A 17,948-nucleotide genomic window follows, 5' to 3' on the forward strand; every position below is an offset into this window, starting at 1 on the left:
AGCATATATATTTCTAATTATACCTAGCAGAACTTGTATGACATTAAAATTATAAATAATCAGAATCAGTGGAGGAAAAATATGTTACTTATTCAGAAAGTAAATTATATCTGTAGCCATTTAATTCTGCATAGTTTAACAAAATTAAAAACATCTGGCTCATGAAATTAAGCTTACATAAAGAGTAGATTACCTATCATTTCTAAGAAATAATGGCCTTTAGGGTCTAGACTGAAATCATTAAGTGATACAGCAGATTTTAGTGAATTGTCTTCACTTGCCCAGCAGGTACATCTTTATTTTACTTAACTAATTCCATGTTGTAGTTCATGGGTTTAACTTTTTTTTTTTTTTTTTTTTTTTTTTTTGTTCCATCTTCAGCTAAGATTGTTATATCTGTTTTATACACATGGAGCTAGGTCTGTGGTTGTTTTTAATTATCTCTGTCTTTAGACAAATAAAGCTAGTCTTCCAAGTCAACTCTAGTGTGTTTAACATTCTGCTGTCAGTGGTGGGAAATAAGCTGTCAGAGCAGATTTTATCTGAGCTACTTCAGTAGAATTAGATTGTGTTAAAATGTGAACAGGTGTGGGTATATAAGAATAATTTCAACTTTTTAGCATTTTTTTTTTTCTCAGAACATTTGTGTGTTACATTGATGTTATTATTATTATTATTATTGTGGAATGAAAAAATATGATGAGCAATGACAAATAATAATAATAATAATTTAATAATAATAATAATAATAATAAAACAAATAGGGAAAGGTCTTGGTTTTTACAATGTTTTCACGATTCCTTAAAAACATTTTGAAATTGTCTGGGATTGAATAACAGTTTGAAATCAAACGCTGTAGTACATTTGAAGACTGGCAAACATAGCTGATGGATAACAGAGCTGTATCAGTGTCCAAATATTAGGTATATTCTAAAGTATAGTATAGCTTTTATTGCTCAGATTTAAAATCTGAATTATATGCAATGAAAAGATTGCCAACAAAGATGATAGATAAGAAAGGAAGTCAAATATAATTAAAATACAAACTCAAAGGTAACTGCAATTACACTTTCAAGCATGCATGCTAGTCGTACTTTATCTTTTCAAGAATGACAAAAATGCACAACTATTAAGTTGTGATATAACAATATTTATTCTTTATGTCATTTAACTTTTAACTTACTAAAATGATAGTCATAAAAGTCTATCTTAACAGGGCATGATATTTTCATAGGCATGGTGTTACTACATTTAGTGAGTTCATACGGGAACGGACTCTTCAGCAGGGTCTGTTGAGATAGGATAAGGTGAGATAGCATCAGACTAAAAGAGGAAAAATTTAGGAAGAAGGTTTTTTGTTTGTTTTTGTTGTTTTGTTTTTTTACAGTAAGGGTGGGGAGACACTGAAACAAGTTGCTCAGAGAGGTGGTGGATGCCCTGTCCTTGAAGACATTCAAGGACAGGCTGGACAGGGCTCTGACCAACCTGATGCAGCTATATGTGTCCCTGTTCATTACAGGGGAGCTGGACTAGATGACCTTTAAGGATCTCTTTCAACTCAAACAATTCTGTGATACTATTAAAAGTAAGAATCAGGTAAATAGGGACCTTTCATGAAGATTAAGTATCCTAGGCTTTGGGGAATGTTAGAAGAAAAGGACTAGTGGGACATGTCGACATTGCTATAGTTATAATACAGTTGGGATAACACAGCTGGGATAATAACAGCTGGGTCTACAGCTAAGACAATACCATCGGGGGTATGCATAAGGGAAAGGTAGCCAAAGAAATTGGCTTTGACTGATTGAGTAGAGGAACTGGGTCAAAGTAACCCGAGGAAGACTTCTGACTTCATCCAAATGACCACCGGAGCAAGACCCCCACTACGTACTGCGCACGCGTCAGTAGGAGGGACAGCATGTAAATGAGTTCCCAGAAAAACAATGAACATGTTGATGATTTCTTGAAAATTTGATGAATATGTATACGCTTGCTCTATAACTTGCTAACACTTCTGTCCATCGGTACACATGGTAGGAGGAGCGATCCCCCATGTGCCCAGCGCTGAATAAACACATACCTGCTTTATAACCTAATCCTGGTTATAGAGTCTGATTCCGCACGTCACTATGATATCTGTTTTAATTAACCTTTTCTTTTAAAGCATATGAATGTGTAATTTGGTGTAGGGTATTACTGCCTACCTTGACCACAGCACTCTAGTTCGAACTGAATCTATATAAGGGAAAAAAAAAAAAAAAAAAAAGATTTCTTTCTACTCACACACAGCAAGGAAGAACTTGCAGATTGCTGAGTAGATACACTGGGAGTGGTGGATGGAAGATCATAAAATAGAAGCTTTGTGGCATGAAGAAGGAGTAAGGAAGTGGGGAGCAAAATAAAGAGCTGAGGTGATAAAAACATTATTTTGGCTTCAGACTCCAAGAAAATAGTATGGACTGTAATGAGAGCAATTCTGAAAGTGTGATAAGGATAAAGTTGTCAATAAACTCATTCTGTTTTATGCAGTGCATTTTAGGAGAAGCTCTCTTTAAAAAAGGATGAGTAAATTCTTTTTTTTTAAAAAAAGCGTTTGTGCTCTCGTGAAAACTTAAAAGCTCTTTCTTTTCAAGCTTTTCAAGGTGTTCTCTTTAAGTTTGCAAAATGTGGCTTTATAGTGCTCCTCTTCCATGGAAACATTGAAAAGCTCTTTTGTTATGTATACAAAATAATGACATTCCCTTAACTCTGACATATCCCGCCAGCTGGCTTATAGAAATTTGCATTTCTCTGAAAGCTATATCAAGTAAATAGATTAAGAAGCTTCTGGAATAAAGGCCAACTAATGGATTAATAAATGAAGCTTTCAAATTTTTGTATTCATGCTTTGTAAGGAAAAACAATTTTTCTCTACAAAAACACGAGAGACGAAGTTAATTTTCCTTTGCCAATTGTCTAAAATATTTACTTAAATTATTTCTCATATAAATAGTGGAAGTGTTAGAACATGAGTGTCTCTGGTAGATTTATACGGAGAAAATTCGTGAGCAGGGGGGGGGAAGATTGAACAGCATTGGAAAGAATTCTAAAGACTTTTAAAAAGTGAAATAATATTATGATAACTTTCTATATTTCTTTTTTCTTTTCAATTTTTAGAAACAGTTTCTTTCTGGATATTCAGCATTAAGAACTGTTATTATAATATTTTAATACTATTTTGATGAATAGGAAATAATTTCAGTGAATAGAGAATTACAACTGACAGTCTGAGTTTACAGTTTTATGAGGCTGATTTTCAAAACAAAAGATTTTTTTTTCATGCAGTACGAATTACAAAGCTAAGAAAAGTAGGTCTTCATGTGCCCAAAGTGAAGAAAAAAACAATGACTGAGATTACATACCTTTTCTCTTTTTCACATTTAAAAAGATATTTATGCTACAAACAATTTTTTACCTCTTTGTTTATCTCTTATATATAGCCAGTTGTTGTCAAATAAAAAGAAAACACAATATTTGTTTAACTAAGCTAATGATATTTCTATTTAAAAAAAAAAACAAAAAAGTCTGTCTCTGTAGCTCTTAACCTCTAATTGAGATAATTTAAGGTACTTGAACCTTAGCATTACTCCCTTAGACTGTATCAATCCTTACAAACATCATAGCACTTTCATCCACCAATTACATTTGATTAGAAAGTCATTCTTTTTCACAGTTTTTTTTCACAATAGCATTTTAATGGAAATTAATGTATTTTCATTAAAATGATCTGCTTGATTAAATCCCCATAAATTCTTTAATATTACCTTTTCAAAGGCAATTTCCTTTACTAGTATCAGGCTTGATTATTTAATAAGTTCTAAATGACCCTGTAACATTCAATTTTTATATATAGAACATATTAGGATTGCTCCAAAAGTAATGCCTCCTATTTCAAGTCCAGGCTGGATGTGTCTCTGGGCAGCCTTGTCTAAGGGTTGATGACCCTGCCCATAGCATAGGGGGTTGAAACTAGATGATCTCTGAGGTCCTTTTCAACCCAGACCTTTCTATGATTCTGTGATAGCATTCTATATTAGTATGCTGGCACATGACATCAAAGGCTGGTGTCATGGCAGTAGAGACTGAACCTTGCTGCCAGTATTTCCTTATTCTATTCTATTCTATTCTATTCTATTCTATTCTATTCTATTCTATTCTATTCTATTCTATTCTATTCTATTCTATTCTATCCTATCATATCATAACATATCATATCATATCATATCATATCATATCATATCATATTATATTATATTATATTATATTGCTGTGCAACAGATGGCAGCAGAGAGGCAGCCTGACAAAATGGTGTCTGTCATGGAAGTGCGTATGAAGCAAAGGGGTGGAACTGAACTCCTCCATGTGGAAAAAAATTGTACCCTTTGACATTCATCCACACTTTCTGAATATTTATGGAGATCAAGCAGTGGATATGAGCACAGTGAAGTGGTGGGTGATACGTTTCAGCAGTGGTGACAGTGACATGAAATACACACCATCTTCCAAATGGCCTTGCAGATTTTTATGAACATGGAATGCAGTTTTTTTTCCACCACTAGTAAAAATGTATAGCTAATGGTGGTGACTATGTTGAAAAACAGTGTTTTGTAGCTGAGATTTTTCTGTATTGATTAGTGTTATTGTGCTCTTTGCATCTCTTTTAGTTTCCATGGGAACAGATAGAAGGCATTATTTTCAGAGCTGTGTACTTATGCTTGCATTATGCTTTTACATAACACCCGAACAGGGCAAGATGGAGCTTTGGAAATTCCTTTATATTGAAGAAGAGCTGCTAAAGAGCAAACCACTAGTATTTTTGTATTCTTTTATCTTCAGAACATAAGCAATTTATATTATGTTTATTTGTCATATTTGATGATAATTTAGTTCTCTTCAACCACGAATTCTAGAGAATTCCTGAATAGAATTTCTTTTTTTTATTTGCGTAGTTGACACAGTACTTTAATTTAATGCTAACAAACTTTTACTTTTTGTTTTGTTTTGTTTTTTTCCCCCAAAATGCAAAATCCATTTCTTAGCATGGAATAACAAGTTTGTGAGCAATAAATGTATATGCTTCTCTCTTTGCACTCCTTGTTGTATTTATAAATGGATCTGGAATAGCGTCATTTTAAATTAAAGATTTTGAACACATTAAAAATAAGGGCAAAAATCACTTAGTCTCATTGATTTTTTTTATTTTTTTTTTTGTGGCACATCAGATTTCCTGTGGGCTGTTTTATTTCTGAGGTGTGAAACTGTGTTGCTTTTTTTCTTTTCTTAATTGAATCTGTTAACTTATTTTGCAGCACAGACACCCATGTCTGTCTTGAGTTAAGACTTCTGTACTTCTAAATGACAATCTGGGTTTTTACTGGCACATCATTTTCAGTAAGTTTTCATTCTGCAAAGCCATATGTCTTAAAATTATAGTTTCCTTATTTGTTATCGAGTTACATGATAGTACAGTGACCTGCACATGTTAATGCCTATTTAAAGAAACAAACCATCAAAGTGGAGAGTATCAATGAGCTAAAGCAACTGCATTCTTCCACCTAACACTTTTAATAACAGTTCTGTATTATTCTAGTTTCTTCTGTTGGTAATACGTGAAGGGATGATAACTCATAAAGACAGCAGTTTATCAACTTGTCAGATTTGTCAAACTTGTCAGAAATTAGAGCTGTAGTATATTATCTATCTTTTTTTAGAACAAACTATGATGGCAACCTTACTGAAATGCAATTCTTTTTGGAATATATGTCTTGATATGATTTATTTTTTTGAACCACTATATATTTACTTTTGAAGTGTTGTAATAGACTAGGCTAGTTTAGTAAACACTGTGGCCTTAAAGTACTACTAGCTATTTTCACAACAACTACTTTTCTACATTCATAAACTAGGGAGAGGAAAATATTTGAACAATCCTTGTTAATTTAATAAACTTTGACCTGACAATAGTTTTTCTTATAACAACTACTTTTCTGTGCTAGTAAATATTAAGAACTGTCATATTATGTTTTAAACAGATAACTGTCTTTTGGCTTTAAAACATGGGAAATTCTTATATATAAATATATATATTTACTTTATTATTTGTACTGTAGCTTGCTTTATCTCACAGTCAATATGGTTCTGCCTGTGCTATGACACATAGATAATGCTTAGAAATTTAGAATTTGACATTCCAAGCAGTGCTAGCAGTTTCTGCATCTCAATATTTGTCATTTAACTAAGGTCCACGGAAAATTGAAATACCTTGTAGTTACAGTTTTTCTATCTGTCAGTGCCCTGCTTGTGAAGAAAGTCTGCTGAAAACCAAGTGGTTATATTGCATCAGGCAAAAACCCAGAAGTAGCCCTTGATTGCTAAGCTTTGCTGCTCCAGAGCTGTTCCAGCCAGAACAGCAGTGACTGATCATGAGGTACACTGGGGTTTCAGTTGGTTCCTTTACCAGGGGAACCCCAAAGCCCCAAAGTGGCCCAGCAGCTCTCATGAGAGTGGCTGAGGTGGTGTGCAGGGTTGCCAGGACAGCAAATCTACATCCATACCCTTTGCCTTGGAAAAACCTTCTGGGAGTACAGTGAGGAGGAGGCAGTGTGTGTGCACCACCCACAGCAAACTGCAGTAGCAGGTGTGGTAGCTTGTGAAGCAGGCCTCAGAAGAGAGACGGGGAGAGCTGGAAGACAGGCCCAGGTTGGCATCATGGACAAACCCCTTCCCTGCCAACCTCACTTCCCCACGTGCCCCTAAGTAACAGATTTGAGACATTGGAAATTGGAGGGGAGGTGAGCGAGGAGGCACAGGGAGGTTTGCCTAAGGCATTGTTAAGGGGAGGCAGTTGACTCTGTGTCTGCAGACTGCCTCTGCTAAGGACAGAAGGGTTATTGTCATAGGTGATTCTGTTATGGGAACTGAGGACCCCATATGCAGTCTAGACCTGACTCACTGGGAGGTGTGCTGCCTCCCTGGGGCCCAGGTCAAGGACATAACTGGAAAACTCCCAGATCTAGTTCACTCCTCGGATTACTACCCATTACTGATAGTTAAGGCAGGCAGCGATGCAGTACCTCAGAGAAGCCTGCAAACTATCAAAAAAGACTTCAGGGTTTGTGGACAGTTGGTTGAGGGAACAGGAGCCCCACTGATATTATCTTCTATCCCTTCTGAAACAGCAAGGGAAACAGAGCACACTAGGAAAAAACAGGTTATGAATAAGTGACTGAGAGGCTGGTGCCGTCACAGGAAATTTAGGTTTTCAGCCATGGGGTGATTTACCTGGCACCCGGTCTAATGGCTGCAGGTGGGTGTCACTTGTCCTTAAGAAGGAAATGGATCCTAGCTCAAGAGGTAGTAGGGCTCATTGAGAGGGCTTTAAAATAGGTACGAAGGGGGAAGAAGATGCAATGAGGCTTGCTAGGGCAGAGGAAATAATAGTCTGAGATTTTTTACTAGATTCAAAGGGGAAGAGAGTTGACTGTGGTGGTGCAGAGAAAGGCTTGGGGTTGTTCTCATGCCAGAAGATTGCAGGAAAAAACTTCCAAACTGTCCTGTAGGATCTTCTGGGAACTCCTTAGAGAAGGTAATGTTGCCGACTCTGTCTGGAACCTTCTTGTGTCCCTCTAGGAAGGAGTGCAGGAGAACCTCAGATTTCTTTTGGAAGTTTGAGAAAGTGCTGCTCTAGAAACATAGTGTGCCAGAAAGCCCAGCAGAAGTTCCTTTATGCGAATTCCCAGTGTGGGAAATAAGTGGGAGAAGCTGGAAACCATGATGTGCTTGGAAAATTATGATCTAGTTGCTATCATGGAAATGTGGTGGGATGACTCTAGAAAAAGGCAAACATTCCTCCAATTTTTAAGAAAGGGAGAAAAGATGACCCAGAAAACTACAGGCTAGTGAGCCTCACCTCTGTGCCTGGGAAGATCATATAGCAAATCCTTAACATGTTACCATGTCAAGGCACATATGAGATGAAGAGGTGATCCAAGACAGCCAGCATGACTTCACAAGGGTAGTTCTTACCTGACCGATCTGGTGGTCTTCTGTGATGGAGTGATGGAATTAGTGGAAAGGGGAAGGGTGACAGATGTTATCTACCTGGACTTTTGCAAGGCCTTTGACATGGTCCCTCACCACATCCTACTCTCTAAATCATAGAGGTATGAATTTGAAGGATGGACTTTTTGATGGATTAAGAACAGGTTGCCTGGCCAGAGCCAGTGGGTTGTGATCAATTTTTTTCTGGCCGGGTGGAGGACAGTCACAAGTGGTGTCCCCCCAGGGATCAGTCTTGGGACTGGTGCTCTTCAACATCTTTATCAATAACATGTACAATAGCAATGAGTACACCCTCAGTAAGTTTGCAGATGATAACAGAGTTCTAAGTGGTGCAGTCGATACACTGGAAGGAAGAGAAGCCATCCAGAGGGACCTGGACACGCTAGAGAGGTAGGGCAAGGTGCTGCACTTGGGCTGGGGCAGTCCCAGGTATTTATACAAACTGGGGGAAGAACTCCTTGAGAGCAGCCCTGTGGATTACTTGGGTGTCCTGGTGTATGAGAAGCTGATCATGAGTCAGCGGTGTGTGCTTGCAGCCCAGAAGGCCAACTGTGTTCTGAGCTCCATTAAGAAAAAAAAAAAAAAAAAAAAAAAAAAGATGAAAGATGGCCAACAGAGGGAGGGAGATGATTGTTACCCTCTACTCAGCTCTTGTAAGGCCCCATCTGGAGTACTGTGTCCAGGCCTGGGGCCCCCAACACAAGAAGGACACAGAACTCTTGGAACAGGTCCAGAGGAAGACAACTAAGATGATCAGAGGGCTGGAGCACCTCTCCTATGAAGAAAAATTGAGGTAACTGGGATTGTTTAGCTCAGAGAATAAATGGGTCCAGGGAGACCTCATTGTGGCCTTCCAGTACTTGAAGGGAGTCTATCAACAGGAGGGGGAACAGCTGTTTACAAGGATGGGTTGTGATATGACAAGGCAGAATGGTTTTAAACTGAGACAGGGGAGATTTAAGTTAGATATTGGGTGTAAGTTTTTCGCACAGAGGGTGGTGATGCACTGGAACAGGTTGCCCAAGGAGGTTGTGGATGCCCCATCCCTGGAGGCATTCAAGGCCAGGCTGGATGTGGTTCTGGGCAGCCTGGTCTGGTGGTTGGTAACCCTGCCCATGGCATGAGGGTTGAAACCGGATGATCTTTGATGTCCTTTTCAACCTATGCCATTCTATGATTCTACAATTCTATGATCTTGAAACTGTAGTTTGAATAGTGAGATGATAGAGCTTCATTCTGCATTTTTATTTTGCTGTACTCTAAGGTGAGTTGCTGAACATAAACTTTGAAAAATTACTTTGACGCTCTGAGTAGGAGGACAACCAAATGTAAAAATTCCATGAGTAGAAGAATGCGTATGCATAAAATGACTGATGTGTCAAAATATTGGATTTATAAAGGACCCTAATGTACGTTACTGTTCTGAGCCTAGGAGACAGAGAATGTTTGCAAGTGCTGTGAATGAATTAAATGCAGGAGGTGTTTAGTATTTCTTAGCTACAGTTCTTCGCTTCAAAGTGCAAGGGTCATTATTCTCAATGCGGGAAAACATCATTCAAACTTAATTATAAGCATGAAAGTAAACTCAGTGACATATACTGACTCTGTAAAGACCCTTTAACTTATGAATAATTTTGATTATAATGCAGATGGAGCAACAATTTCATTTACATAAGATGTGCCATATGCACATTCTTTAAATGATCTTTTATGGTGAAGAACTTCAATGATGATGTTATTAGTTATGTTTATTCTGTAAGCCACCAAATTTCAGAGCTAAAACTTATTGATGTGGTTAGGGTAAGGACTGATATGCAAAGCCTTTCCTATCTAGTTTCACTTACAGCAGCTTATCCTGAAGCATGCAAACAGTGGCACTCCACATAAATCAATCACTTTTGTGTTTAATACTGTTTGTCATCTTCATTAATGGCCTAGAGTATAGGATGGGCAAGTTTCTAGATGTCCTCAAAGTACAGGGCAAAGATGATCTGTGTGTTTGAGGGCAGGACTGCTATTCACAGAGGTGTGGACAGGATAGAGAATAAGCTAATAGGAACCACCTGAATTCCTGCAACCTGAAAGCAAATAATACTATGCACGAGTAGAGGCTGATGAGCAACTGTCCAGGAAGCAGCTCTGCAGAAAAGGATCTGAGGGTTCTGGTGAACAACAGTTAATCATAGAATCACCAGGGTTAGAAAAGACATAAAGGATTATCCAGTCCAACCTTTCACCTATTGCCAATAGTTCCCACTAAACCATGTCCCTCAATAAAACATCCAGTTGTTCCTTCAATACCCCCAGGGTCGATGACTCCACCACCTCCCTGGGCAGTCCATTCCAATGCCTGACCACCCTTTCTGAGAAGTAATACTTCCTAATGTCCAGCTTGAGTCTCCCCTGCCGCAGCTTGAAACCATTCCCTCTAGTTCTATCACTAATGACACGAGAGAAGAGGCCAACCCCCAGCTCACTACAACCTCCCTTCAGGAAGTTATAGAGAGCAATAATGTCTCCCCTGAGCCTCCTCTTCTCTAGGCTGAATATTCCCAGATCCTTCAGCCTCTCCTCATAAGGCCTGTGCTCCAGACTCCTCACCAGCTTTGTTGCCCTCCTCTGAACACGTTCCAGGGCTTTGATGTCTTTCTTGCAGTGAGGGGCCCAAAACTGAACACAGTACTTGAGGTGCGGCCTGACCAGTGCTGAGTACAGGGGGTGCAATCCAGGATGCCATTGGCCTTCTTGGCCACCTGGGCACACTGTTGGCTCATGCTCAGCCGAGCGTCAATCAATAGCCCCGGGTCCATCTCCTCTATGCAGTCTTCCAGCCACTCTGTCCCAAGCCTGTAGCATTGCCCGGGGTTGTTGTAGCTGAAGTGCAGGACATGGCATTTGGTCTTGTTGAACCTCATCCCACTGGCTTCAGCCCAGCTCTCCAGCCTGTCCAGATCCCTCTGTAGGGCCTTGCTACCCCCAGGCAGATCCACACTCCCAGCCAATTTGGTGTAATCTGCAAACTTACTGGGGGTGCACTCAGTGCCTTTCTCGTAAATGGGAGTCACATTGGCAAGCCTCCAGTCTTCTGGGACCTCACCAGTCAACAAGGAGTTTGAACATGAGCCAGGAATACACACTGATGGCAAGAAATGCCAAGAGTCCAGGGATGTAATAGAAGAACAAGAGGTGATCAATTTCATCTGTTTGGAACTTCTGAGACCATATATGATGGGCTGTGTGCAGTTTGGAGTTTCTCAATGCAAGGAAGGCATTAATACAGCAGAAGTCATAACCGATCTGACTGGGCTCTGGAACACAGAGCATACTAGAAAAGTCTGAGGGAGATGAGGTCTGTTCAACCTAGACAAAAGAGAGGCAAGGGAAACCTTTCTGCTATACACATCTACCTGGTTAGAGAGCAGAGAGAAGATGATGTTGGAGGTACAGCATTATAGAGTGGGAGGCATACTCAAATACTATAAGAGCAAACACAATTGAGTTTGTGCAGCCATATCTTGGAGATGTTCAGGACTATGATTCTGTGATTCCATGACTTGACTGAAAATATTGCAGGGTAGTCTGACCTAGTTAAATATGCACTGATCAGGATCACTTCCCATCTGAATTATTCTGAGTTCATCACCTGTATGCTTCCAGTGGTCTGAGTTGAATATCAAGGGAAACGTGGAACAAAAGTTCAGATTTTTTTGGTGTTGTTGTTTAATTTCTTTTTTATTTGTTAAGCAATATGCAGCAGATGGGATTACCAGAGCTAACATTTAGTTGACTTTTATTAGGAACAAGCTATTGATAACATGCCAGCAACAAGTTAGCAGTGACACACTGAAATTCCAAATCTTTCTGTGTTTTTGTGTTTCTTCTTATGCTGTCAGGCAGACATTTCCAAAATATATTATTGTACAAAATGTCCTACTTGCACCATAAATAGCAAATATAGATCTGCCATAAGACTTGTGCAGGTTTTGTTCAAACAGTAAGGAGCTTGATCTGAAAGGTGTATTTTGTTTTTAAGGATAGATAGATAGTTTATAGAAAACCACAGGGACTCCAGACAGCAACATACTTTTCATTGCATTCATTTTACGTGTTTTATGTTGTTGCCTCTTTAAAATTCCTACTCAAATATTTGTCCACCTAAGAGGATATGGTGTTAGATTACAGCACTGAAGAAAATATGGAAAAAAATATTGCTGGTAAGTATTTGTCTAATAATGCAAGGTGTTATGCTTTTAACACTCAGAGGAAAAATAGAAATAGCTTTGAGGAAAATACTCAGAAAAAAATATATATACCTATGTATGTATATGTAACATTTCAATACATAGCAATATTTATGTTTCGTTTTAAAGGGACAGTTTAATGTTTACTTAACTGTTGCATTTTCTGGTGTAATAAGAATATTGTACATACAGCATGGAGTTTTAAAAGTGATATAGTGTTGTTAAAAGTGTTTAGTTTTGAGATCTCAGAATGCAATTCAAACATGTGTATAAAAAGATCTTGAGACTTGCTTGGGATGTAAAATCAGGAATATGGGATAGATCCGTATAGCTGTGACTAAAGTGGATGCCAGTCAACTAATCATATTTTTCAAAGTGTTTGGAAAGCTGTATTTTTTTTTATTTTTAATGCTTTTTACATCATGGGTTCTCCTTAAAAAAAAAAAAAATATATATATATATATATATATATACACACACATACATATATTTACATTATATATATATAAAAGACACATATATTTAGATATATATCAATATATATACTGAATATATATATATTCAGTTATATTCAGTATAATATATATACTGAATATATATTTATATTGAATATATATATCATACATATATCATATAATATATGATATATATATTCAGTATATATATATATATGATATATATATATATGATATATATATTCAGTATAAAAATGCAGTGTACTGTGTACGTACTTAAAAATATTTGTATTCCCAAGCCACTGATAACAGAAGTGAGGAGATGCCTCACAACCTTCCTGAAATGATCACTGAGAGTCAGGACATCTCTGTAAAAAGTATTGTGCATTTTTTACATTTTGAAATATAGGCAGAGAGAGTATATTTGTGAGGTTAACAATTTTTTTCACTTTACCTCTTTAAGCTATTCTAGAAACAAGCAAAAGTAAGAAAGACTGAAACAATGCAGACACAAATGAGAGTCCCCAAATGCTTTTCATGATCTTTCTTTCAACCAGAATGGAAAATCTGATCTTTATGTACAAAACTAATCTGTGACTAATGTATTTTTGTTGATAGTATTACTTTCTTAAAATGTCGCAGAGACTTTTTATTTATTTATTTATTTATTAAATTCAGGACATTTAACTGTTATTATGACTCATGCTTTCTGTTTCTCTTTTCATCTTTTCAGTGATTTAAGACAGATTTCATAGATCACCTTTTCACCTTTCTGGTATTTTTAAGATGCTTGTTTGAAAGTAATAATCAGCACTTAGCGCAGTATGCTGTTTTTTCATAAATTCTCCTTAATACAGCTTTGACATGGCATGTTACAGTACCACTCCATCAAGAAACAGTAGGAGAACAGGAAAGTAAGAGCATTTCAAGAAGTAGCATATGGACAGCAAAATAATTAACAGGAAATAGAGAAGTCAACTGCTGGTAGTAAAATGCTGTGAAATCTACAGGAAAATAGTTAAGCAAGTGGTTTATTATGCATTAATCACAATCTGATGACTCCTTTATCATCTGGAACTTCCATCTTTCTTCTTAAATGACACATAAAAAGGTCATTATGGCAGAATTGTGTTGTTCCCAGAGAGTGATACTTTCTATTCTCACCTGAGTGATCTTTCTTACATTAGATGCATGCATATTTTAATATGTCTTTAAAGTCTATTCTAGCTCCAGAGAGCTTAATATTCAGTGGCAAAGGTGGCATCACATCATGTTAATAGTTAGCATGTTTCAAAATGCTACCAAACTACTGTGATATAACTTTTTCTTCAGTGAATTTAGTGATGGCTTTTCTGTCAGGTCAGCAGATCTACTTCTCATTTTGCCATGTGAAGAATATATCAATTTGTAATCCCACCTTGTCTCACTGATCTGTAGACATTAATGAATTATTCTCCACAGAGGCAGCTTGGAGCAAGTAGACTTTTAACATAAAAAGGACTGGTGGATGCCTAAAATCAGTTAGGTTAAATCTGTGACAGTGCATACCTAACTACAGATATCACACTAACAAAAAACACTAACCTTAAAGTACTAAGTTGAGTGAATTTTAGGCATTATCTTGACATGAAAAAGAATAAGGAAAAAAGAAAAAAAAAAAAAGATCACAAGACAGGTTAATTTTTTAGCAGTAAGGTAAAAACCTTTGAAATTTCAAATTAGCATAAAATTGAATACCTTAACTTTGTGCATGTCTTTGTAAAGACTGGAGCATATGTCCCTGCATTGGGAATAAACATTCTGTTTGTTTTCGCAAAATCAAGAGTGGTTAAATACACAGTACAAACAAACAAATAAGAACTAAACAAGAAACAACACCAGAATGCATAGGTTGCATTCATAGTAAAGTATTAAAATTTGAAGGCTAAATTCACTGTATGGAAGTTCCAGTAATGACAAAATATGGCATGACATAACCTACAGTTGCACCTACAATTATTTTCCCAGTACTTTTGGATTTAGCAGAGGTCTTTTAAAGGAGAAAGAACAAAGAGAAGTATGTTAAAACAACTGAAGAGTAGCATAATTGAAGTACATGGGCCATGGGAGTGTGCAAGGAAATAACACTGGAGAGAGTGACAGAGCTGAAACTAAAGTGGAGAGCTCTAGTAGGAAAAACAGAGGAAAAGAAGATACAAGAAAAGGAAATGACAGAAAAGTTGTTCTTAGACATTAGGCTATTACTGAGAAAATAAGCAGAAATCCTACTCTCAAAAAAAAGTACACTCAGTTCCTTCATCCAGGTCATCAATGGAGATGTTAAAAAAGATAGGCCCTAGAACTGACCCCTGTGGGACACCACTTGTAACAGATTGCCACCCGGACTTATCTCCATTAACCACTACCCTCTGGGCATGACCCTCTAGCCAGTTCTTTACCCAAAGAAGGGTATTTCTGTCTAGGCCACAGGCAGCCAGTTTCCTCAGGAGAATACTGTGAGAGACCGTGTCAAAGGCTTTGCTGAAGTCTAGGTAGAGTACATCAACTGCCATACCCTCATCTACCAGCCTGGTCACCCAATTGTAGAAGGAGATGAGGTTGGTTAAGCATGACTTGCCTTTCATGAATCCATGCTGGCTGGGCCTGGTTCCCTAGATGCCACTCACATGCTGTGTGATCTCACCCAAGATGATTTGTTCCATGACTTTCCCTGGTACTGAGGTCAGTCTGACGACCCTTCTTGTAGATGGGAATCACACTGGCAAGCCTCCAATGCTCTGGAACTTCTCCTGTTAACCAGGAGTGCTGGTAGATGGTGGAGAGTAGCTCATCAATCATCCCGCCAGCTCCCTCAGCACCTGCAGGTGGAGTATGTCCAGTCCCATGGACTTGTGGCAATCCAGGTGGAGGAGGAGCTCTTTAACTGTCTCCACCTGAATCACTGGCGGTGTATTCTGCATTCCATCCCAGACTTTCAGATTGGGGCATGAAGTGTCCTGAGGACAACTGTTCTGCCCATTAAAGGTAGATGTAAAGAAGGCATTGAGGACCTCAGCCTTCTCCTTATCTTCAGTGGTCATATTCCCTGCTGCATCAAGTAAGGGGTGGACATTTTCCTTGGTTATCCTCTTACCATTTATATATTTGTAAAAAGATTTTTTATTCTCTTTTACTGTCGTGGCCAATCTAAATTCAAGCTGGACTTTAGCCTTCCTAATTTCCTCCTTGCATACCTTAGCAGCTTCCTTGTAATCTCCCCAAGTAGCCTGTGCCTGCTTCCAGAGGACATAGACTCTCTTTTTCTTCCGGAGCCTCAACAGTAGATTCCGGTTCATCCACACCAGTCTTCTTCCCCTACGGCTCGCCTTGCGGCATTCAGGGACAGCCTGTTCTTGTGCCTTTAAGATTTCCGTCTTGAGGAGCATCCAGGCTTCATGGATCCCTTTACCCTTGAGGAGCAACTCCCAAGAAACCCCTGCAACAAGTGTCCTGAACAGTTCAAAGTCCGCTCTCTGGAAGTTCAAGAGAACAGTTTTACTAGTCACCCTTCTGACATCTCCAAGAACAGAGAATTCAAGAATTTTGTGGTTGCTCTGCCCAAGACAGTCCCCAACCTTCACATCTCCCACCAGTCCTTCACTGTTAGTGAAGAGCAGGTCTAGCGGGACACCACCCCTCGTAGGCTCACGTACCAGCTGTTTAAGGAAGCTATCTTCCACACACTCCAGGACTGCTTCCTCTGTGCCATATTATATTTTGGTCACAACAACCCCAGGCAACCCTACAGACTTGGGGAGGAGTGGCTGGAAAGCTGCCTGATGGAAAGGGACCTTGGTATCCTGATGGACTGTCAGCTGAATTTGAGCCTGTGGTGTGCCTAGGTGGCCTAGAAGGTCGAAGGCATCCTGGCTTGTATTAAGAATGGTGTGGTGAGCAGGACTGTTAGGGAAGTCGTCCTGCCCCTGTACTCAGCACTGGTGAGGCCTCACCTCAAGTACTGTGTTCAGTTTTGGCACCTGAATTCAGAAAGGACACTGAGGTGCTGGAGCAGGTCCAAAGAAGGGCAACAAGGCTTGTAAAGAGCTTGGAGAATATGCCCTATGAGGAGAGGCTGAGAGAACTGGGGGCTGTTTAGTCTGGGGAAAAGGAGGCTGAGTCTCCTCTCACTGGTTACAGGTGTCAGGATGAGGGGAAATGGCCTTAGGTTGCACCAGGGTAAGTTTAGGTTGGATGTTAGGAAACACTTCTTTACAGAAAGGGTTGTTAAGCACTGGAATATGATCCCCAGGGAGGTGATTGAGTCACTATCCCTGAATGTGTTTAAAACCCATTTGGATGTGGTGCTCAGGGACATGATTTAGGGGAGGGTTGCTAGTGTAGTTTGGTTAGGTCATGGTTGGTTGGACTTGATGATCTTTAAGGTCTTTTCCTACATGAGTGATTGTTGTGGAACAAGGTCAACCTGGGGACAGGCCTGAGCAATTGCACATGAACTGTTAGATGACAACAGCCGAAGCAGCTGAAGCAGAAACCATGGAACAGAGATGTGATGAAGCGTCTTGCCGACTGACCCGTGACGACATGATTTATGCAAGGGAGGACTTTGGGAGTGGGAAGGGGCATGCACACGTGTGGTTGTGTTATTGGGTGTATGGGATGAGCCTGCGTGGAAGCCATTGCTGGTATTTATGGAATGTAATGCAGTAATAAATTGAGAGTAGACTCCATGGTGTACATGACTGTGTCTCTCTCCGGATCCATTCTGGGTCCGGCCTGGGGTCAGTTGTCGGTAACAACAGTGATTCTCAATGATGACATTCTAAATATATCTCATGATACATTCAGTACTGGTAAAAATAATAATTTAGCATAAAGTTTAGCACACTTAAGCAGTTTCAGAATCTAACACTTCACAGTATTCTGGCATTGTACAGGTGCCTTTCAGTACAGTAGAGACAGGCATTGGAGAACTGTAGTAAGGAGATACTGGGGAAAAATAGGGAACATCATCTGCAAATATTTCTTATAGTGCCAGAGAAACAGATTTGTCCATGTTTTCATTTCCTCAAACTATAATTAAAAAGTTGTTGGTCAAGACTTGAGTCTTTTGATCTCATTGGCATGGTACTCCATCCTAAGACTTAGAGCTGCT

General features: G+C 38.8%; 1 protein-coding gene across 1 annotated transcript in view; it reads left to right on the forward strand.

Moving 5' to 3' along the window:
• The window catches only part of KLHL1 (kelch like family member 1), a 181,724-nt gene that overhangs the window by 78,274 nt on the left and 85,502 nt on the right, over nucleotides 1-17,948 (forward strand). The gene's annotated exons all lie outside the window — the stretch shown is intronic.

This window comes from Excalfactoria chinensis, chromosome 1, assembly GCF_039878825.1.
Source record: "Excalfactoria chinensis isolate bCotChi1 chromosome 1, bCotChi1.hap2, whole genome shotgun sequence".
NCBI lineage: Eukaryota > Metazoa > Chordata > Aves > Galliformes > Phasianidae > Excalfactoria > Excalfactoria chinensis.